The sequence below is a fragment of the Saccopteryx bilineata genome, chromosome X, assembly GCF_036850765.1.
Source record: "Saccopteryx bilineata isolate mSacBil1 chromosome X, mSacBil1_pri_phased_curated, whole genome shotgun sequence".
NCBI lineage: Eukaryota > Metazoa > Chordata > Mammalia > Chiroptera > Emballonuridae > Saccopteryx > Saccopteryx bilineata.
In genome coordinates this window covers 60300143-60323324 of record NC_089502.1, presented here as the reverse complement: position 1 = coordinate 60323324, position 23182 = coordinate 60300143, and the positions used below count along the sequence as shown (strand labels likewise).

General features: G+C 39.9%; 1 protein-coding gene across 1 annotated transcript in view; it reads right to left on the bottom strand.

Annotated features, from left to right (window-relative positions):
- LOC136317543 (G-protein coupled receptor-associated sorting protein 2-like) overlaps positions 1–23182 on the bottom strand; it is a 36002-nt gene that overhangs the window by 8604 nt on the left and 4216 nt on the right. The window contains exon 3 of the mRNA XM_066250298.1: positions 21222–21387. The gene's annotated coding sequence lies outside the window, so the exon portion shown is untranslated. The remainder of the gene's footprint in view (positions 1–21221; positions 21388–23182) is intronic.

Sequence of the window (23182 nt, the reverse complement as noted above, 5' to 3'; positions counted from 1 at the left end):
TGTGTGTGTGTGTGTGTGTGTGTGTGTGTGTGTGAGAATCTCTGGCTACCTGAACTCCTTCTCTTTCTTAAAGTTACTTGTGTTTTTCATTCATTCAAAAAATATATGGTTGTGTGTGTTGTTGTTTTTTTTATAGAGACAGAGACTCAGAAAGAGGGACAGATAGGGACAGACAGGAAGGGAGAGAGATGAGAAGCATCATTTATTCATTGCAGCACTTTAGTTGTTCATTGATTGCTTTCTCATATGTGCCTTGACTGGAGGGCTACAGCAGACCGAGTGACCCCTTGCTCAAGCCAGTAACCTTGAGCTCAAGCTGGTGAGCCTTGCTCAAACCAAATGAGCCTGCACTCGAGCAGGCGACCTCGGGATTTCAAACCTGGGTCCTCCACATCCCAATCTGACGCTATATACTGCCACTACCTGGTCAGGCAACAAGTATATGTTGAGTACATACTTTGCTCTTGGCACTGGGGATTCTCTGTAAACAAAACAAAATGAAATTCCAGTTGTTCTGGAGCTTACATTCACTGTGGTTTCTATTTTATTTAATTTCTCAACAAAAAGTTTACAGTTATATCAGCATAAGGTATCTATCTGGTAATTTTTGAGGTACTGGAAAATCCAAGATAATTACTGGCAGAGGAGTAGATATGCAAAAAGTTGACTTTACTGTGAGACTTCAAATTATCTCTTGTGTAGTTTGTTATCAATTAATTCATAGACCAGGCACTATATGCCAATTAATATTTATTGAATTGAGAAAAGTCCTATTTTAAGCTCTTTATACTGATAGATACGTGAATTCCAAACTGCCCTCTTGATGTTCCGCTTATCTGTCAGACCTCACCCTTACTGGACTAATGACCCTGAGACAGAGGAATTCCAAAAAGCTGAGAAGCCGCCCCAAGGAGGGGCTCCGGACACACCAGGACTTTTGATTCAACACCCACATGCTCGAAGCTCCCCAAGGAGGAGCATTCTGGACATACCAGGACTTTTGCCTCAGTATCCCCTCAGGCTCTCCCAAACACTATATGACTCGCCCCTAGTCTGTAACCGGTGCTCTTCTCCCCCAGGAGAAGTGCCCGGCAGGGTTCCTTTCTTTCTTTCAATAAAGCCTGTTACTCTGGTCTTTCGGACTCCCATGGATTCCAACATTTGGTGCTGAAACCCGGGACAGGGTACTAGCTGCCTGGACGATCCCTCTTTGCTGTCCAAACTTACAACCAGGGAAGCAATGGGCAGCGGCAGCTCGTCCCAGGCTTACTCCCTGATTCTGTTTGGACGTATAATTGTGGGTTGATTGGCCGGCAGTCTAACCCTGTCCTGAACCCCTGCTGGACCAGAAGGTAAGGAGTTTCTCTCTTCCCCTTCCCCGGTTGGCCTCTAAATTTCTCTCTAAAAACATCCCTTTCTGGTTGGACGGTTTTCTCTGACATGCCTCACGTTTTGAGGGGTTTGACTTTCAGTTTCAGTGGACTGCACGGAAGACTAGGCGCCTAGCCAAACCTCTCCACTCTCTCAGACTTCTCATCCTCGGGGCTCCCTGACAGGTGGTGACGACCTCTATCAGGGATGACTTCCCCACACGGAGATTCTCTCCTCTTGGGACAGTGACAAAGGGCGGGGACGCCCCCTCTTGTTCACCTGTCTCCACTATGGGCTCTTCAGAGTCTAAGCCTTCTGACCAGACACCTCTAGGATGTCTCATAAAAATCCTCACCAAACTCGGTCTCTCAGACCTCAAACTGAAGAAATTAATCTTCTTCTCTAACACGGCATGGCCTCAGTACAGACTAGACAATGACTCCCATTGGCCTGAAAACGGGACATTAGATTACAATATCCTAAAAGATCTTGACAATTTCTGCCACCGGATGGGGAGGGCATTAGAAATTCCTTATGTGCAGGCTTTCTTCTCCCTTCTCTCCTGTCCTTAATTTCTGTACTTTCTGTTCTACACGCAGGCCGTTTTTGGCCAAAGAAACCTCACCTAAAACCTCTGCTCCTAATCTTTCCTTCTCCGTGGACTCCCAAACTCTTTCCTTCTCCTGCCTGACCCCCGGGGCACCCCTCTCTCGGGACCCCTCTCTAGTCTCTCAGCAAATCTTTTTTGCTGGAGTCACTTCCCTCCAGAAAGCCTCTTCCCTTCACTAAATCCTGTTTTCTCATTTCACCAGTCCCTCTTTCTCCTCCCCTGCTGGCCGGGGGCCTCTCCCTTCTCCACTGTGTTCTTCGTCCCCTCCCCCTTCCTTAGAAGCTGTGCCTGTCTCATCTCTGACCTCTCTTCCCTCCTTACAAACTGCAGTTCTGTCTCCTCTCTGACCTCTCCTCCTTCCTTACAAACTGTGACTGGGCCTCTTTCCTCCTTGCCCTCTCCTCTCTCCTCAGAGTTCTAAATCCTTTTGACTCCTCTGACCATGTGGCGCCACACCAATACTTTAACCTCCTTCTCTCCTCCTGCAGATTCTGACTTTCCTTCTTTCCATCCAGCTGCTCACACTGTCCATCCGTCTGCTTTCTCTCTTCCTCCCCTCTTTGCTGGCAATTCTCTGCCATCCTGAAAAACTTAAAAAACAGAATTGTATATTAAGCTATGTGAGTAAGTAATCTATCTTGTAACTTCACGAGGGAAATATCAAATAGGTAGGGATGACAGCAGGAAGAAGCCACCCCTCAGCCCGAGAAGTTCCCTCCTGAATGTTCTCCAAACCCTCTTCCTTTTTACCACACATATTCAATCCTTCTAAAAATCTTACACCAACAGGTTTCCTGTATTTTAAAATCTCCACATGTCCTCCCACTTGAAGGAAACCAGTCCAGCACGTCTCATGAGGCTCATCCAGGAGACCATGTATCACCATGTCACTCTGTTCACTTGGCACTAGCAGCAAGCAACTAACAATTATTACCTCGCAAAATTTCTTTTACTTCCTCACTCAGGTTTTCAGAGACATTCCTGGTTCAGACCTTACAGCATGGAAATTGACGACTTCCTTAACTGGATGAGGGACTTGGCTTGGCAAGATTCCCTTCTCGAGTTCTCTCCAGAAGAAGCAATAATTTTCCAATTTTTTCTCTTCTTTCTCCTCATTACCCCTTACCATATATTATAAAATTAATAACTGCCTTTCTTTTATATGTAACCACAGAGTTGAAAAATGATAGATACGTGAATTCCAAACTGCCCTCTTGATGTTCCGCTTATCTGTCAGACCTCACCCTTACTGGACTATTGACCCTGAGACAGAGGAATTCCAAAAAGCTGAGAAGCCGCCCCAAGGAGGGGCTCCGGACACACCAGGACTTTTGATTCAACACCCACATGCTCGAAGCCCCCCAAGGAGGGGCATTCCGGACATACCAGGACTTTTGCCTCAGTATCCCCTCAGGCTCTCCCAAACACTAGATAACTCGCCCCAAGTCTGTAACCGGTGCTCTTCTCCCCCAGGAGAAGTGCCTGGCAGGGTTCCTTTCTTCCTTTCAATAAAGCCTGTTACTCTGGTCTTTCGGACTCCCATGGATTCCAACATATACCAGTTAGGTTAAGTATCATCTTTAAAATCAGAGAGCAAAGAAAAGATTGAAACAGAATGCTAGTGACTTATGTCTGTATGAGTGCTAACTAATATTCTATTTACTTCTTCCTAAAAATGGATTTCAGTATGATTGCAGCAGACATTGTTCCACTCCCTATTGTCTCTATTAGCAACTGTGTAAACCTGACTAGCCTCTGACATTTAAATTTCTTTAGTCTAAGTGTCTGACATTATGCCTTTTTATTACAGTGTAAGTACCTGACATTGAGCTTTTGATTGCTAAGGTGTCCATTTCAAAAGACATCCAGCCTGATCAGGTAGTGGCGCAGTGGATAGAGCGTTGGACTGGGATGCAGAAGACCCAGGTTCGAGACCCTGAGGTCACCAGCTTGAGCGTGGGCTCATCTGGTTTGAGCAAAAATTCAACAGCTTGGACCCAAGGTCGCTGACTCAAGCAAGGGGTTGCTCGGTCTGCTGAAGGCCCATGGTCAAGGCACATATGAGAAAGCAATCAATGAACAACTAAGGTGTCGCAATGCACAATGAAAAATTAATGATTGATGCTTCTCATCTCTCCGATCCTGTCTGTCCCTGTCTATCCCTCACTCTGACTCTGTAAAAAAAAAAAAAAAAAAAAAAAGACACCCATCCTCAGTAAAGACATTGCTAGCTGTATGACACAACTACTGGATAAGGAACTAGACAACTTCCACCTATGAAGTTGTCTTTTTCAAAAAGTCCTGAGTAATCTAGATAACTGAACCCTTGAATGACCCCACTTTATCCTTCCCACACCCTACTTACTACTCGTACACTTTAAATTAGCCAATAAAGAGTGAAGCTAGCCCTGGCCGGTTGGCTCAGCGGTAGAGCGTCGGCCTAGCGTGCGGAGGACCCGGGTTCGATTCCCGGCCAGGGCACACAGGAGAAGCGCCCATTTGCTTCTCCACCCCTCCGCCGCGCTTTCCTCTCTGTCTCTCTCTTCCCCTCCCGCAGCCAAGGCTCCATTGGAGCAAAGATGGCCCGGGCGCTGGGGATGGCTCTGTGGCCTCTGCCTCAGGCGCTAGAGTGGCTCTGGTCGCAACATGGCGACGCCCAGGATGGGCAGAGCATCGTCCCCTGGTGGGCAGAGCATCGCCCCATGGTGGGCGTGCCGGGTGGATCCCGGTCGGGCGCATGCGGGAGTCTGTCTGACTGTCTCTCCCTGTTTCCAGCTTCAGAAAAATGCAAAAAAAAAAAAAAAAAAAAAACAAAAAACAAACAAGAGTGAAGCTGTCAAACCCTAGGCTCCCCACCCTTGAATGCTAATAAAGGCAGAGTCCTAGGTTTGTTGTGTTTCCCTGTCTCCTGCCCCCAAGCATTTCTGAGGGCACTACCAACAACACGCTCAAGACCTATGGAACAATTTCAGAACCAACTATTCTCTCAAGCATTAAGCCCAGGACAGAGAAGCAGCTGTGCTGCTGCATCATACCTACAGCTCTGCTTGCACTCACGTCCCCGCCCCACTTCTCACATACATGCACGTGCACTTTCACACTAGAATATCCTTTGTCTGTGCAGCTCAAATGATCTCTTGTCTCTCTCAGTCATCATAGTCATGGACCTGTTTACACCCACTTAGTTTAACTTGCCTCTCTTCTCTCCATCATGTGCCTCAGACACACTTTCTTTCTGGGATCTTCCTTTTGTCCAAGGTTGAGCTAAACCCCATCAATTCTTAGAATGTTTCTGTTCTTCAATCCCCAAGTTTCTGGAGTTTTACACAGGAACTCAAGTCCTTTGCAGTTGGATCAAGCAGACCAGGTTGGGTTCTTGTGATAAAATTGGTTCAATAAATGCCAACTTTCAGTAGAGGCTGAAGAGCCTCTGCAGAAGAGCTTAACCTGTGTCTATTACTTCAGATAATGCACATCTGGAGAACTTTTGGGTAGGCCTGACTTGAGAATATTTTCAGGTCACATTTGAGGTGGATTCTGCTTTTAAGAGAATTTATTCTGGAAACAGAACTAGGCAAAATGACTTCATCCCAGGAAGACTGCCTTGTCATTACGGGAGCATAGTTGTTCTTAGTGGCAGCACTGGGATTAGGACTCCTATTTTTGTCTGTTCCAGTATATGCTCTCAACTGTATATCTGTCACAATAAAAGCAGATTCACAAGTTACCCCAGAAAGCTCTATTTTCAAATAAACTGTTATGCTCTGCTGTGCAGATTTTATTTATAAAGGGCAACTTAAAGAGAGGAAAACATTCTCATTTCCAACATGGTTTTGAAATGTGAACTAGTACTCACCCTGATGTCATAAGGACTCTAGATATGGGCAGTGCTTAGAAAAATTAGAAGGAGCTGTCAAAGAGATTTAAGTTTAACTGTAAAGATTAGTGGGGAAACAACACCTAGAAAGGTCATAAGAAAGCCATTGAAATTCAGGGCACAAAAAATACCTTTGAGGATTTTTAGATTTAAAAGGACTGGTGAGGTGAGGTTAGTAGAATTGCAGAAAGAAGAAATTCTGAATTTTTACAATGCCAGCAAATACTTACGATTAATCGAAGCCCATAATACCTTTTGTTATGTTTTTCATTACCTAACCATCACTTACTTATTGCCTCACTACCATGAGACATAATCACAGTCTGTGCCCATTTAGCAAAGTGGGGAAAAAAAGAGTAAAAATACTCTACACATCTCTTAAAATTCTTGGTCAAGAAATACCCACATCATTTTCACTCACATTCTGACCATTTATTGACAATCCTGTCTGTTCACAAGCCATGCTAAGACAACTAACTATCCACATGCAAGAGTAAAATTGGCTCAATAAACTAGGAATAGAGTAGAATTTCCTTGACCTGATAAAAACGTCTACAAAAACCTTTTAACTGAAATCTCACTAAAGGTTAGGAACTAGAAGCTTTACCATTAGGATCAGGAAAAAGTCAAGTACATTCCTTCCTACTACTCCTTTACAACATTGTACTGGAATTCATAGCAAATGCATTAAGACCAGAAAGAAAATAAGAGAAATACAGATTGGAAGAAGAAATAACATAGTCTTTGTTCACAGATGACATGTTTGTCTATGTAGAAAAATCTGAAGAAAAAAAAACACCAGAAAAAATAATCCTGGAACTAAAAAGCCATTCTATCAAGTTTAGAGAATAAGGGTAATAAAAAAATACACTTGCTTTCTTTTATACTAACAACGAACAAGTGAAGTTTGAAATTAATAACACAATATCTGTTATATTAGCACCTCCAAAATAAAGTTGGAGAAGTTTTATTGTTTTCAGACAAAGCAAACTTCAGAGTAAGGTAAATTATCAAGGATGAAGATGCACACTACAAATGATAAATGGGTGAAATCAAAGGAGGTGTAATAACCATTACTGTGTATGCCCTAATAAAAGAATATCAAAATGTATGAGGCGTAAAAATTATTATTAATGGAAAGCATAAAATTCATCCTATCTTCTCAGTTACTTAAGAAATTTAGGTTTGACCATTGGACCAAGTCAGACTAGTGTAGCTCTTAAATAGTTTGACCTGACAGAAGAGGGTTTAAAAGTTATATCATACAGGATTCTTCAAGTTTGGATTAGGTCAAGAAGAGTCTATTGTTATAAATACAGTGGTTCATTGTGGCAAGACAAGCACTAGAAATGTTGGACCTGAAAGCCGGAATTTAAAGACAAAAATAATTCCTTAACAGCAAATAAGACACTAGTGGAAACTAAATATGCTATGAAAAAGATGAATCACCTCCAGATAGAAAATGGAATGAATCTGTAAAGAGAAAGTTCTGAGTAGAGTATCTAATAGAGACTCACTCCAAATGAATTTGAATAATAAAAAATGGTTTAATGATACTTTATAATTATTTACTTTGTGTGTTTTTATTATATTATTTGCTTTATATTTTTATATTTGTCTTAAGTGTAGACTTTCCATCTTCCAAAAGTGTGAGAAATAAATGTTTATTGTGTAAGCCACCCCCAAATCCAAAATGTGTGAAGCAAAAATTGATAGAACTTCATAATTGAATAGATGAATCTACTGTGATAGTTAAACTTCCACACCCATATAATAGTAACTGACAGATACAGCAGGCAGAAAGTAAGGACACAGTTGAACTGAATACCATAATAAATCAGCTAGATTTAATTGACATCTATAGACTATGTCATCCAATAACAGCAAAATATAAATTCTTAAACTCACATGGAACACATCCAGACAGACCATGTTCTGGGTCATAAAACACACATTAAGAAATGTATAAGAATAAAAATCATATAATGTATGCTTTCAGACCACAATAGAATAAAACTAGAAATCAATAATAGAAAAAAATAACTGAAAGCTCTCAAAATACTTAGAGATGAAACAACACACTTCTATATTACAAAAGGGTGAAATAACTCGCAAGTTAAATTTAAAGTGATATCTTAAAGTGAATCAAAATAAAAGTACAACTTTCAAAATTTCAGGATACAACAAAAGCAATGATCAGGTTTTTTTTATACATTTGAATGTATATACTAGTGAAGATTAAAGATCTACCATTTCTAAGCTAAACTTTCATCTTAGGAAACTAAAAATAGAAGTATATGTTAAATCCAATTGAACAGAAGAAAGAAATAATAAAAATTAGAACAGGGTTCAGTGAAATTGAAAGTAAGAAATCAATAAAGGAATCTAAAATAAAACTATAATAAAAGTTGGTTCTGCCTGACCAGGCAGTAGCACAGTGAATAGAGTGTTGGACTGGGATGCAGAGGACGACCCAGGTTCGAAACCTTGAGAAACCTTGAGGTCGCTGGCTTGAGCACGGGTTCATTTGGCTTGAGCGCACAGTAGCTGGCTTGAGCCGGGGATCATAGACATAACTGCATGGTTGCTAGATTGAGCCTAAAGGTCACTGACTTGAGCCCAAGGTCGCTAGCATGTGCAAAGGGTCACTCTTTCTGCTGTAGCCCCCCAGTCAAGGCACAAAAGAGAAAGTAATCAATGAACAACTAAGAAGACACAACAAAGAGTTGATGCTTCTCATTTCTCTCCCTTCCTGCCTGTCTGTCTCTATCTGTTCCTCTCTCTCTCTTTCTGTCTCTGTCACACATACAAAAAAAGTTGATTCTTTAGAAATGTTAGTAAAACTGATAAGCCTCTACCCTGGCTAACCAAGAAAAAAGAGAGAGGACACAAATTATCAATAGCAGAAATGAAAGAGGTGCCAGTATGGACATTAAAAAGCTAATAAACTAATACAAACAAATCAATGCACATAAATTTGATAACCACATTGAAAAGTATTAGTCCCTGGACACTATGTATCAAAATTTATACAAAGGAAATAGATAATTTAAGTAGGCCTATATCTATTAAAGAAATCAAATCAATAATTGATAAATTTCAAAAATAGAGAGTGCAAGGCTCAGATATTTTCACTGATTAATTTTAACAAATATTTCAATAAAAATTATACCAACTCGGCCTGACCTGTGGTGGCGCAGTGGATAAAGCGTCGACCTGGAAATGCTGAGGTCGCCGATTCGAAACCCTAGGCTTGCCTGGTCAAGGCACATATGGGAGTTGATGCTTCTAACTCCTCCCCCCCTTCTCTCTCTCTGTCTCTCCCTCTCCTCTCTAAAATGAATAAATTAAAAAAAATAAAAAAAATTATACCAACTCTTCACAAATGAGAGAGTATAATTCCTAACTCATTCGATGGTTGCAACATTATCTTAATACCCAATCTGGATAAAGACATTGAAGTAAAAGTACCGATAAATATATATAACAAAGCAAGATGTAAAAATCCTCAACAAAATATTGGCAAGTTGACTCTAACAATATAAATAATATATATCACAACCAAGTGGGATTTATCCAAGTACACAAAGCTTGTTTAGCATTTGAAAATGTATTAATGTATTAATCAACAAGGTAAAGTAAAAGATCACACATGATTATATCAATACATGCATAAAGGCATTTGACAAATTTCAACACATACTAATGATTAAAAAAAAATTCTCAGCAAATGTTAAACAGGGTAACTTCCTCAACTTAACAAAGAACATCTAAAAACTAAGTTTTAGCCAACATCATACTTCATGGTTAGAAAGTTGAAATTTTCACTCTGATATCAAGAACTAGGCAAGGATGGTCACTTTCACCTCTCCTAATCGACATACTTGAATTACCAACTAATAGAATGAGACAAGAAAATAAAAGTTTCTCAGATTAGAATAAAAGGAATAAAACTACTTTTGTTCTCAGATAATAAGATTGTCTATGTACAAATTTCAAAGAATCAATCAAAACACTTATGGAACTAATAAGCAGTTATCACAAGGTTTTAGGATATACGTTTAACATATAAAAATCAATTTCTCATTTATACACCAGTGATAAAATTGAAATTTGAAATAAAAAGCACAATAACCTTTAAATCTGTATTCAAAAATGACATATTTAGGTATAAATATAGCAAAACATGCACAAGACCTATAAAACACTACACGAATTATAAAGCACCATTGAAAGAAATCAAAAATCAAAATAAATGGAGAGGTATGGTATTTCATGTTTATAGATAAGTAGACCTAGTATTGTTAAGATATCAGTTCCTCCCAATTTGATGTACACATTCAAACCATTCCAACAAAAGTCCAAGTAAATTTCTTTGTAGATATTAAAAAATTATTCAAAAGCTCATACGGAAAAGCAAAAAACAAACAAAAACAAAAATAGCCAACACTTAGACAACTTGTGGTGGGGCAGTGGATGAAGTGTCAACCTGGAATGCTGAGGTTACCAGTTCTAAACCCTGGGCTCACTTGGTCAAAGTATTAATACATACAGGAAGCAACTGCTATGAGTTGATGCTTCCTGCTCCTTTCTTTCTCACTCCTCTTTCTAAAGTCAATAAATAAAACCTTAAAAAAAAGATTCTTGAATAAAAATAAAAGAAAATGAGAAAGACACAGTTAGGCCTGAACTGCGGTGGTGCAGTGGATAAAGTGTTGACCTGGAACACTGAGGTCACTGGTTCAAAACCCTGGGCTTGCCTGGTCAAGGGACATATGGGAGTTGATGCTTCCTGCCCCCCCTTCTCTCTCTCTCTCTCTCTCTCTCTCTCGTCTCTCTCTAAAAATGAATAAATAAAATCTAAAAAAATAACCAACACAATATTGAAAGATAAGAATAGACTTCTGGTCAAGATGGCGGGTAGGTAAACACAGTACTTGCTTCATCCCACAACCATATCAAAATTACAACTAAATCATAGAATAACCGTCATTCAGAACTACCTGAAATCTGGCTTAATGGAAGTATTACAACTGGGGGAATAAAAAGGAAGCCACAGCCTGACCAGGCAGTGGCGCAGTAGATAAAGCATCCAACTGGGATGCAGAAGGACCCAGGTTCGAGACCCTGAGGTTGCTGGCTTGAGCGCAGGCTCATATGGCTTGAGCAAAACGCTCACCAGCTTGGACCCAGGGTCACTGGCTCGAGCAAGGGGTTACTCAGTCTGCTGAAGGCCTGTGGTCATGGCACATATGAGAAAGCAATCAATGAACAGCTGGGGTGTCGCAGCGAAAAACTGATGATTGATACTTCTCATCTCTCTCCATTTCTGTCTGTCTGTCCCTGTCTATACCTCTATCTGACTCTCTATGTCCATGTAAAAAAAAAAAAAAAAAGGAAGCCACATGGCGACTGGTAGGAAGGGTGGAGATGCAGAAGGGGCTTTTAAACCTAGGGTTCCAAGTGCTGGGAAGAGAAGTCCCCATAAATTCTGGCTGTGAAAATCAGCAGAGACTGTGGCTGAGTGAGATGAAGGGCTGCTGGAGTCCCTGGTATTTCTTCTTAAAGAGCCCACACACAGACTTACTCAGATTCATTCCCTCTGAACTGTAGTGCTGGGAAAGCAGCATGAAAATTACCAGAGATATATGGGGAAGAACTGAATTGTCAAACATCAGAGTGAGGGCTGGGGAGTAGGAATAGCTTCCTCCCAGATAGAAGTGCTGGCAGAAGCCATGCTTTCTTTGCAGGCAGGCAGGCAGGCACCAGATCTAAGACTCCATCAACCTGACTCACACTGTTTGCCCCACCCTGGTGATTCCCTGAGACCCTGTCCCACCGAACTGTCAGGCTCACCCAAGCTGTTTCCAGTGGCTTTTCCATACAAGTGACCTGTCTTGGCTCACACTTCAGATTTTCCTAAAATCTTTGAAACAAATAACATCTGGTCTAAGCATGCCCCATATCTCTCACTAAGTGGCCCCAGCACAGGCACTAGCAGCAGTCAGCCTTGGTTCACAGGTTGGCCTTGCCTGGGAATCTCCAAGTAGCAGGCATTTGCAGGTTGCTTTGTAGCCCATGTTGGGTTAATCTGGATAGAACACAGGTAGTTGACCTTAGCCTGAACTTCCTGGGAGGTCTCAGTGCCAGTGCATACAGTAGACAGCTTCAGACCATTTTGAAGCATAACCGCCCAACCATGTTCACAAGCGACACACTCAAGGTGTAAACTCAGAGGGCATGAGAACCCTGTTGAAATAAGTAGTACTCTGTGGAGTGTGGTCACAGTCAGTCCTTGTAGCTGATCAGCCTGGGGTTAAATTCCTCCATTAGTGTTCCAGTAACAATCAAGGCTCAATTACAAGGGGAAGGTGTACACAGCCTACATGGCAGAGGCTTACCTTGAGTGCCACAACAAAGAATTGATGCTTCTCATCTCTCTCCTTTTCTATTTGTCTGTCCATATCCCTCTCTGTGTCTCTCTTGCAAAAGAAAAAAAGAAAGAAAAACAAGAGACTGAAAAAAAGGGGATAGTGTAAGAAGCCTCTGGGGCAACTTCAAGCATACCAACATTCACATCATGGGGTGCTGGATGAAGAAGAGAGAGAGAGCAAGAAACGAAAAACCTATTTGAAAAAAAAATGACAGGAAACTTCCCTAACTTGACAAAGGAAATAAACATGCAAGTCAAAGAATAGCACAGAGTGTCAAACAAGGTGAACCTAAAGAGGTTCACAGGCAAGACACATCATAATTAAAATGACAAAGAGAGAACCTTAAAAGCAGCAAGAGAAAAGCAATTAGTTACTTGTAAAGGAGCTCCCATAAAACTGTCAACTGATTTCTCAACAGAAACTTTGCAGGCCAGAAGGGAGTAGAAAGAAATAGTCAAAGTGATAAAAAGCAAGGACCTACAAACAAAGACTCAACAGAAAGGCTATTAGAAACAATAAACCAATACAGTAAGGTTGCAGAATACAAAATTAATATACAGAAGTCTATTGCTTTTTCATATGCCAACAATGAAACTTTGAAAAAAGAACTCAAAATATAATCCTTTCTACAGTTGCAACAACAACAAAAAATACCTAGGAATAAACAGAACAAAGAATGTAAAGGACCAATATACTGAAAATTACAAAGCATTATTAAAGGAAATTGAAAAAGACACAATGAAATGGAAAAATATTCCTTGTTCATGGATAGGAAGAATAAATATAGTTAAAGTGGATACATTACTCAAAGCAATATACAAATTTAATGCAATTCCCATCAAAGTTCCAATGTCATTTTTTAAAGAAATAGAAAAAATCATCAGGTTTATATGGAACCATAAAAAACTCCAAATAATCAAAGTAATACTAAGGGAAAAAATGAAGCTGGAGGCATTACAATACCTGACTTCAAATTATGCTACAAAGCCATGATAATCAAAATAACATGGCACTGGCAGAAAAACAGACACACAGACAAATGGAACAGAATAGAGAGCCAGAAATAAAACCACATGTACATGGTCAAATCATCTTTGATAAAGGGGCCAACAACACACAATGGAGAAAAGAAAGCCTCTTCAATAAATGTTGCTGGGAAAACTGGAAAGCCACGTGCAAAAGAATGAAATTTAACTATAGTTTGTCACCTCCCACAAAAATTAATTCAAAATAGATCAAAGACCTAAGTATAAGATCTGAAACAATAAATTACATAGAAGAAAACATAGCTACTAAACTCATGGACTTTGGCAATAGAGAACATTTTATGAATTTGACCCCAAAGGCTAGGGAAGTAAAGGCAAAGATAAATGAATGGGACTACATCAGACTAAGAAGCTTCTGCACTGCAAAAGAAAATGACAACAAAACAAACAGCCAGCCAACTAAATGAGATGATATTTTCAAACAACAGCTCAGATAAGGGGCTAATATCCAAAATATATAAAGAACTCACAAAACTCAGCAACAAACAAGTAAACAACCCAATAAAAAAATGGAAGAAGATATAAACAGACACTGCTCCCAAGAAGAAATACAAATGGCCAATAGATATATGAAAAAATGCTTCTCTTCGCTAGCTATTAGAAAAATGCAAATCAAAGCTACAATGAGATACCACCTCACACCTGTTAGATCAGTTATTATCAACAAGACAGGTAATAGCAAATGTTGGAGAGACTGTGGAGAAAAAGGAACCCTCATTCACTGCTAGTGGGAATGTAAATTAGTACAACCATTATGGAAGAAAGTACAGTGGCTCCTCAAAAAATTAAGAATAGAACTACCATATGACCCAGCAATCCCTCTACTGGGTATATACCTCCAAAACTCGAAAACATGAGTATGTAAAGACACATGCACCTCCATGTTCATCGCAGCATTGTTCACGGTGGCCAAGACATGGAAAGAGCTGAAATGCCCTTCAATAGAGGATTGGATAAAGAAGTTGTAGTACATACATACAGTGGAATACTACTCAGCCATAAGAAATGATGACATATTACCATTTATGACAACATGGATGGACCTTGATAAGATTATAAAGAGTGAAATAAGTAAATCAGAAAAAGCTAAGAACTGTATTATTCCATACAGAGGTGGGACACAAAATTGAGACACATGGACATAGATAAAACTGCAGTGGTTACCAGGGGGAGGAAAAGGGAGGAGAGGGAGAGGGTGGGGAGGGGGAGGGGCTTGAAGAGAAACAAAATATAGGTTGATGGAGGATGATTTGACTTTGGGTGATAGGTATATGGCATGATCAACTGTCCAAATGATGTGGAGATGTTTTCTCTAAATCTATGTGCTCTGGTTGATCAATGTCACCCTGTTAAATTTAATTGCCTAAAAAAAAAAAAAGATAGAGAACAAGATAAGGATGTCCACATTCTCTACATACAATGTAGTATTGGAAGTTTCATCTCATACAATAATAATAATAATAAAGGTATTTAAGTTGGAATGAAAGAATAAGATTATCTGTGCTTATAGATGACATGCCACATATGTAGAAAATCTTAAATATCACACAAAAAATTCTCTTAGAGTTAAGAAGCAAGTTTAGCAAAGTTGCAGGATTCAAACAACATACTAAACTGGGTTATATTTCTATACAATAACGATGACCAATCTAAAAATAAATTAAGAAAGTCATTTCATTGCAATAGCATCAAAAGAATAAAATACTTAAGTATGCATTTAACTAAGTAGCCAAAAACTTATACACTGAAATCTACAAAACATTGTTGAAGTAAATTTTAAAAGATCGAAACATATGGAAACTCATCTTGTGTTTATCGATTGGAAAACTTAACAAAATTAAGATGTCAATATCACCCAAAGCGATCTATAAGACCCAGTGCAATTTCTATTAAAATCACAACAATATATTTTGTAGAAATAGAAAAACTTATCTTAAAATTCAAATAGATAAAACAATATTGTTTTCCTTTCAATTTTATTTTGTATTGGTTTCAGTTGTAGAACTTAGTAGTTAGACAATCATATACTTTACATAGTGTTCCCCTTTACATTTCCAGTACTCCTACTAGCACTATATACAGTTATCACAATATTATTGGCTATATTCCCTATGCTTTACTTACATCCCTGTGACTATTTTGTAACTACCAATTTGTGCTTCTTAGTCCCTTCACCCTTTTCACCCAGTCCATCAACCCTCTTTCTCTTTGGCAAACACCAATTTTCTCTCTGTGCCCATGAGTCTGTTGCAACATTTTTGTTCATAATTTTGAAAAAGAAAAAAAAGCTGGCACTCACTCTTCCTAATTCCAAAGTAAAGGTGTCCTGAGCACCAATTCCAATGTGTGTGTGTGTGTGTATGTGTGAAAGTGTGTAGTTCTCACACCATCAAGCAACTCTTGGACATCAACAACATGTCTTACAATTTAATTTAATTCTAAGTTGAAGCTTCCTAGAAGTAATATCAGATCCCATAGATTAAGGGTTCAGTCTTATAAGACTGTCACCCCACCTTCAGATGCCGGACCGAAGTCCAGGTTTTATATGTGCTTCTCACTGACTGGCTATAGAAGGGAAGTGCCAATGACACTCTCCATAGGTCTGATTAATTTGCTAGTGGTTCACAGAACTCAAACATTTTATTTACTAGATGACTGGTATTTTATCAAAGGATATAACTCAGGATAATCCAGATGGAAGAGATATGGCAAGGTATAGGAAAAGGGCACAGAACTTCCATTCTCTTACTCAGCTCACAACTATCCCAGAATCTCCATGTGTTCATCAACCTAGAAACTTTACAAAACCCATTCCCTTGGGTTTTTATGAATGCTTCATTGCATAAGTATGATTGATTAAATCATTGGTTGTTGGTAACTGATTAAACCTCTATCTCCTCTCCTTTCTTAAGAGGTGGTGGTGGGGAGTTTGGACTGAAAGTTCCAACCCTGTGACCACTTGGCTGGTTCCCCAGCCAACGAGCTAACATCTTTAGGTGCTTTCTAAATGTCACCTAATTAATGTAAGGGGCTTGTTATAAATAATAAAACACTCATTTCACCTTAATGGCTCTGAAGTAAATTTCAGGAACTGGTGACAAGAGACTAAATATAATGACAAAAAGGCCTGACCTGTGGTGGCGCAGTGGATAAAGCGTCGACCTGGAAATGCTGAGGTTGCCGGTTCGAAACCCTGGGCTTGCCTGGTCAAGGCACATATGGGAGTTGATGCTTCCAGCTCCTTCCTCCTTCTCTCTCTCTGTCTCTCTCTCTCCTCTCTCTCCCTCTCTGTCTCTCTCCTCTCTAAAAAATGAATAAATAAATAAAAAAAATAATAAATATAATGACAAAAGAAGCTCCCATTATTCTTATCACTCGTGAAATTTTAACGGTTTTGGGAGCTGTCAGACAGGAACTGTGGACAAAGACAAACTATATATGAGAAGTATATTTTGGTCATCTGAATGACCAATATATATACATTTCTCACAAATCACAATAACTTGTTACAATAACTATGGTAATCTAAAAAGTATGGTATTGGCAAAGAAATAGACAATAAATCAATGAATTAGAATAGATAGCTCAGAAATAATCCTTTGCATTTATGGCCAAATGATTTTTGACAAGGGTACCAACACCATACAACAGGAAACAAACATTCTTTGCAAGAAATGGTGTTGGAGAAACTGGATATCCACATAAAAAAAAGAATTTAGGACTTTACCTACACCAGACACAAAAATTAACTCAAAATGGATCCAAGACAAATTTAAGAGATAAAACTTTAAAATTCTTAGAGGAAAACATTAGGAAGAACTTAGTGGTATTGGGTTTGGCAATGATTTCTTAGATATGACACTAAAAACATTTAAAAATAGATAAAATGGACTTCATCAAAATTAAAAACTTTTGTGTATCAAAAGACTCTTTCAGGAAAGTAAAAAGGTAGTCCAAAATAATAGGAGATAATACTTGCAAATCATATATATATAAGGGGTTAATATCAACAATATATAAAGGACTCTTAAAACTCAACAACAAAAGAACTGCCAACCCTACTTTTAAAAGTTAATTTTTAAGGGCAAAGGCCATGAATAGACTTTTTTTAAATTTTTGTATTTTTCTGAAGCTGGAAACGGGGAGAGACAGTCAGACAGACTCCCGCATGCGCCTGACCGGGATCCACCCAGCACACTCACCAGGGGCCTCGCTCTGCCCACCAGGGGGCGATGCTCTGCCCCTCTGGGGCGTCACTCTGCGCGACCAGAGCCACTCTAGCACCTGGGGCAGAGGCCAAGGAGCCATCCCCAGCGCCTGGGCCATCTTTGCTCCAATGGAGCCTTGGCTGCGGGAGGGGAAGAGAGAGACAAGAGAGGAAGGAGGGGGGGGGTGGAGAAGCAAATGGGCGATTCTCCTATGTGCCCTGGCCGGGAATCGAACCCGGGTCCCCCGCACGCCAGGCCGACGCTCTACCGCTAAGCCAACCGGCCAGGGCTGACTTTTTTTTCAAAGAAGATATACACACGGCTAATAAACACATGAAAATATGTTAGATATCACTAGACATTAGGGAAATACGGAGCAAAACCACAAGGTACCACTTCACACACATTGAGATAAGTGTTATTAAAACAGAAAATAACAAATGCTGGCGAGGATATGGGTCAACTGAAATCCATGTGCACTGTTGATGAGAATGTAAAATGAATGGTCCAGCTGCTTTGGAAAACAGTATGGCAGGTCCTCAAAACATAATTAACATATGGTAATTCTATTTTTTTTTTGTATTTTTCTGAAGCTGAAAACGGGGAGAGGCAGTCAGACAGACTCCCGCATGCGCCCGACCGGGATCCACCCGGCACGCCCACCAGGGGCGCCGCTCTGCACACCAGGGGGCGATGCTCTGCCCCTCCGGGGCGTCGCTCTGCCTTGACCAGAGCCACTCTAGCGCCTGGGGTAGAGGCCAAGGAGCCATCCCCAGCGCCCGGGCCATCTTTGCTCCAATGGAACCTTGGCTGCGGGAGGGGAAGAGAGAGACAGAGAGGAAGGAGGGGGGGTGGAGAAGCAAATGGGCGCTTCTCCTATGTGCCCTGGCCGGGAATTGAACCCGGGTCCCCCACACGTCAGGCCGATGCTCTACCACTGAGCCAACCGGCCAGGGCCTGGTAATTCTATTTTTAACAATTTTACTTTTATTTATATAACCAAAGTAACTGAAAGCATGGACTTGAACAGATATCATATTTATACAACTTCTTAGCAGAATTATTCACAAGAGCCAAAAGGTATAAATAAGCAAAATGTCTATTGACAGACAGCTTATTGCTAAAAATAAAGATTTACATAGCCCGACCAGGCAGTGGAGCAGTGGATAGAGCACTGGCCTGGGACGCAGAGGACCCAGGTTCAAAACCCCAAGGTTGCCAGCTTGAGCACAGGCTCATCTGGCTTGAACACCGGCTCATCAGCTTGAGTGCAGGGTCACTGACTTGAGCACGGGGTCACTGGCTTGAGCGTGGAATCATAGACATGACCCTATGGTTGCTGGCTTGAGCTCAAAGGTGTCTAGCTTAAAGCCCAAGGTTGTTGGTTTGAACCCAAGGTCTCTGACTTGAGCAAGGGGTCAGTAGCTCAGCTGTAGCTCCTTGGTCAAGGCACATGTGAGAAAGCAATCAATGAACAACTAAGGTGCCACCACAAAGAATTGATGATTCTCATTTCTCTCCCTTCCTGTCCGTCTGTCCCTATCTGCCCAGCTCTCTGTCTCTCTCGCTAAAAAAACAAACAAAAATATTTACATAAATTGAAAAGTACCTGTGTCCAAAGATTGGAAGACTTAAGATATGGCAATACCCACAAAACAATCTATAAGCTGAAAGCAGTCCCTGTCAAGATCCCAGTGGCTTTTTTGTATAAGTGGAAAAGTTGATCTTACAATTCATATAGAACAGAAAGAGACTCAGATTAACAAAATAATCTTGAAAAAGAAGAAACAGTTGGAGCATTTATTCTTCCTGTTTCTAAACTTACTATAAAGCTGTACAAATCAAAACCCTATGAAACTGGCATAAAAATAGACACAGAAAGGAATAGAATGAAATCGAGAGTCCAGAAATAAACCTAACATATCTAGGACCAATTGATTTTTTTTGGTTCCCTTATATACTTGCAGAGTTGTTTTAATCAAATATAAGCACATAGAAACATACATTCTAATGCCTTTATTTGCACAGACAGTAATATACTATAATTACTGTTCTCCACCTTGCTTTTTTCAGTAAATAATGTACCTAAGAAACTTCCATATCACCTCAGTTTCCTCATTCTTTCTAACAGACACACATTATTCCACTTGATAAAAGCCTGTGATTTATTTAATTAGACCCATCTTATTACACATTGTGTTGTTTCTATCTTTTTGCCATTTTTAACAATACCAAGATGAATAATCTTGAATATACCATTTGTCATGCATGCAAATATAATTGTAGGATATATTTCCAAGAAGGAAATTGCTGAATTAAAGGTTAACATATTTGCAATTTTGATAGATGTTGCCAATCTCCCCCCCAAGGGGTCACACCAATTTATTTTCCCTTTGATGATGTATAAACTGCCTCTTTTACCATAAGGGCTCGAACAAAACAAGTGTTATCAAAACTTTGAATTTTTGCCAATCTGATAATAAAAAATACTAATTTTGATTTCTCTTATAAACTATTTTCAATTGAATTTATCGGGGCACAGGTTCAGGTATGAAACTCAATAAAATATCATCTGCACACTGTATCATGTGTCCATCACCCCAAGGAAAGTCTCTTTCATTTCCACTACCCCTTTGCCCACCTCTACCTACCACCCACCTTTCACTCTGATTCCCCTTTGCTATCACCTCATTGTTGTCTGTCTCTACATCTTGTATATTTTGTTATTTTTTTGCTTAATTCCTTCACTTTTTATCATCCAGTCCCCTCAAACCCTCCACAGCTATCAGTCTGTTCCATATCTCTGTTTCCATTTTGTTCATCAGTTTAATTTGTTCATTAGATTCCACATATAAGTGAGATCATATGGCATTTGACTTTCTCTGATTTGACTTATTTCACTTAGCATAATAGCCTCCAGGTTTACTCATGCCATTGCAAAAGGTAAGATTTCCTTCTTTTTCACAGCTGCATAGTATTCCATTGTGTATATGTACCACAGCTTTTTAATCTACTCGTCCACTGATGGACACTTGGGCTGTTTCGAGATCTTGGCTATTGTAAACAATGCTGCAATAAACATGGGAGTGCAATCTTCTTTTGAATCAGTGATTTGGTATTCTTAGGATATATTCCTAAAAGTGGGATAGCTGAGTCAAAAGGCAGTTCCGTTTTTAATTTTTTGAGGAAATGTCAGACTGCTTTCCACAGTGGCTGCAAATGTGAAGTGAAATAAGCCAGGCAGAGAAAGACAAATATCCTATTATCTCATTTATATGTGGAATCTAATGAACAAAGTGAAATGAGGAATGAAATAGAGGCAGAGGCAGGGTCACAGGGACCAGAGGGATAGCTGTCAGAGGGAAGGGGGATGAAGGAATGGGATCAGAGAAGGTGAAGGGGTTAGTGAAATTATATATACATAACACAGACATACAGATAACAGGACAGCAAATCCCAGAGGGAAGGGGGGTGAGGGAGAAGGAGGAGGGAAGCAAAGGGGGTGTGATGGGGGCATGTTGTTGGGGTTGGAGGGTGTTATATTGAGTGGGACACTTGAATGCAAGTTAATACAATAAATTAACATTAATAAAAATTAAAAACAAACAAACAAAAAACAAAAAGAGACTATCGGTTTCTTACTTATATACAAATAGCAACATACCAAACACTCACCCATTTCTATAGCTGATGGAAAATTTTATAGCCATCAACTAATTAAGTGTGTGCTCCATAGGGCATTGAGACAGAGATTATTCCAAAGGGTCTGGTCCAACTGAATTGTGAAGATTCCCAACTCTGAAAGCAATACCCTGATCTGGAATTCCAGGCTATGGGAGTCCTGTGGATTAAAAATCAAGTTATAAAGAACTTAAAAAACCATTTAAGTTGCAAAAAAGCCTACCTGTTTTTTCATACCCTTAATACCCAAGTGTGGCTGACTGTGCTTCATTTTAACTCCTAGATATATGAAATATAAGTTTAGACTTGACCTTAATAGAAATTAAACTAAGGATAGCCACTAAAATGGGGGGTACATGACACCTAGTTCTGATTCTCCAGTTTAGGCCTTTCCCCCAATATATATAAAATTAAGAGAGAGAGGAAGTTCAATAGAAAGATTAATATTTATACATAGACCCTAATATCTCTATCTCCTAATTCTGAACAGTGAAAAGAGGATAATAACAGCAAAAAAAGAAGAGGTTAGAAGAGGCAGAGGAAGCCCTAGATCCCAATCTATACTCTGGCATTCTGTGACACAACCCCTAGGGCAAAACCTAATTTTTGTTCTAGCTAAAGAGGAAGAGCTGAAGTAGTATAAACTAGTGGTCTTCAATTATCTTATACTTGAGGACCAGTGAAAATAAGATAATTATTTGGGGGACCGCTAAGACAGAAATCACCCTGAGCATAAGTGAATTTGACCAAGATCATTGGGTCTAGAATCTTCATACAGCATCTGTGTGGTTAACTCTTTTGTGGACTGGCAGTTAAAAATCACTGGTATAGACAGCATGGCTTCAGCTCTGTAAACTGTACAAATGAACAGATAGGATAGTGATATTAGGGGAAATTAATTTCTTCATAACCATACACTTCTAAAGAACTTTGGTATCCTGTGACTGTCTCTCAGAGCTGAGCTCGGATAAAAAGGGATCAGTGAAAAAAGGGGCTACCACCAAGGATAGGTGCAAATCACCAAGCCTAAATGACTGGACAGCAAGCAAAAGCAAGGAGGAGAGTAAACAATCACCAAGGCAAGGCAAACGAGACTATCCATGAAGCGGCATCTGTGGTTTATGCCCAGAAGGAACTTCCTCTGAGGCCCAGGATTACAAGGGGAAGAGAGTTTCAGATGAAGCAGTAGAACTGATACTTCTAGACCAAGTGTCCCCAAACTTTTTACACAGGGGGCCAGTTCACTGTCCCGCAGACCATTGGAGGGCCGCACTATAAAAAAAACTATGAACAAATCCCTATGCACACTCACATATCTTAAAGTAAAAAAACAAAACAGGAACAAATACAATATTTAAAATAAAAAAAACCAAGTAAATTTAAATCAACAAACTGAACAGTATTTCTATGGGAACTATGGACCTGCTTTTGGCTAATGAGATGATCGATGTGCTCCTCTCACTGACCAATGAAAGAGGTGCCCCTTCCGGAAGTGCGGCAGGGCCCGGATAGATAAATGGCCTCAGGGGGTCGCATGTGGCCCGTAGTTCGGGGACCCCTGTTCTAGACTGTAACTTGGATGTTGAGGGCATAGGGGAGCATTTCATAACCACACTTCCATGGCTTTGCTGAATGGAGGTGAGAACTAGGAGGGTTAAAAAGTTTAAATTATCCTGATGAAACATCCTATGTGAAAGGCTGAGCACAAGTCTGGGACACAGAATGGAATGAAACCATCTGTGTTCCCTTTCTTCTAAGTCCATGTCTTCACCCCTTTCCCCAGCTCTGTCCAGATGTCCGCCAGTAGCATAGTCATGTCTTCTTGTGTACAGAGTGATTCTACTCTTTGAATATAAAACTAAAAGGTCTATCAGTGCCAACTTGTTTTGTTTGTATGCCCCTCCAGACAGACAGTGTTGCTTATTATCTTTGTACTGTTTGTGCTATATTCCTCT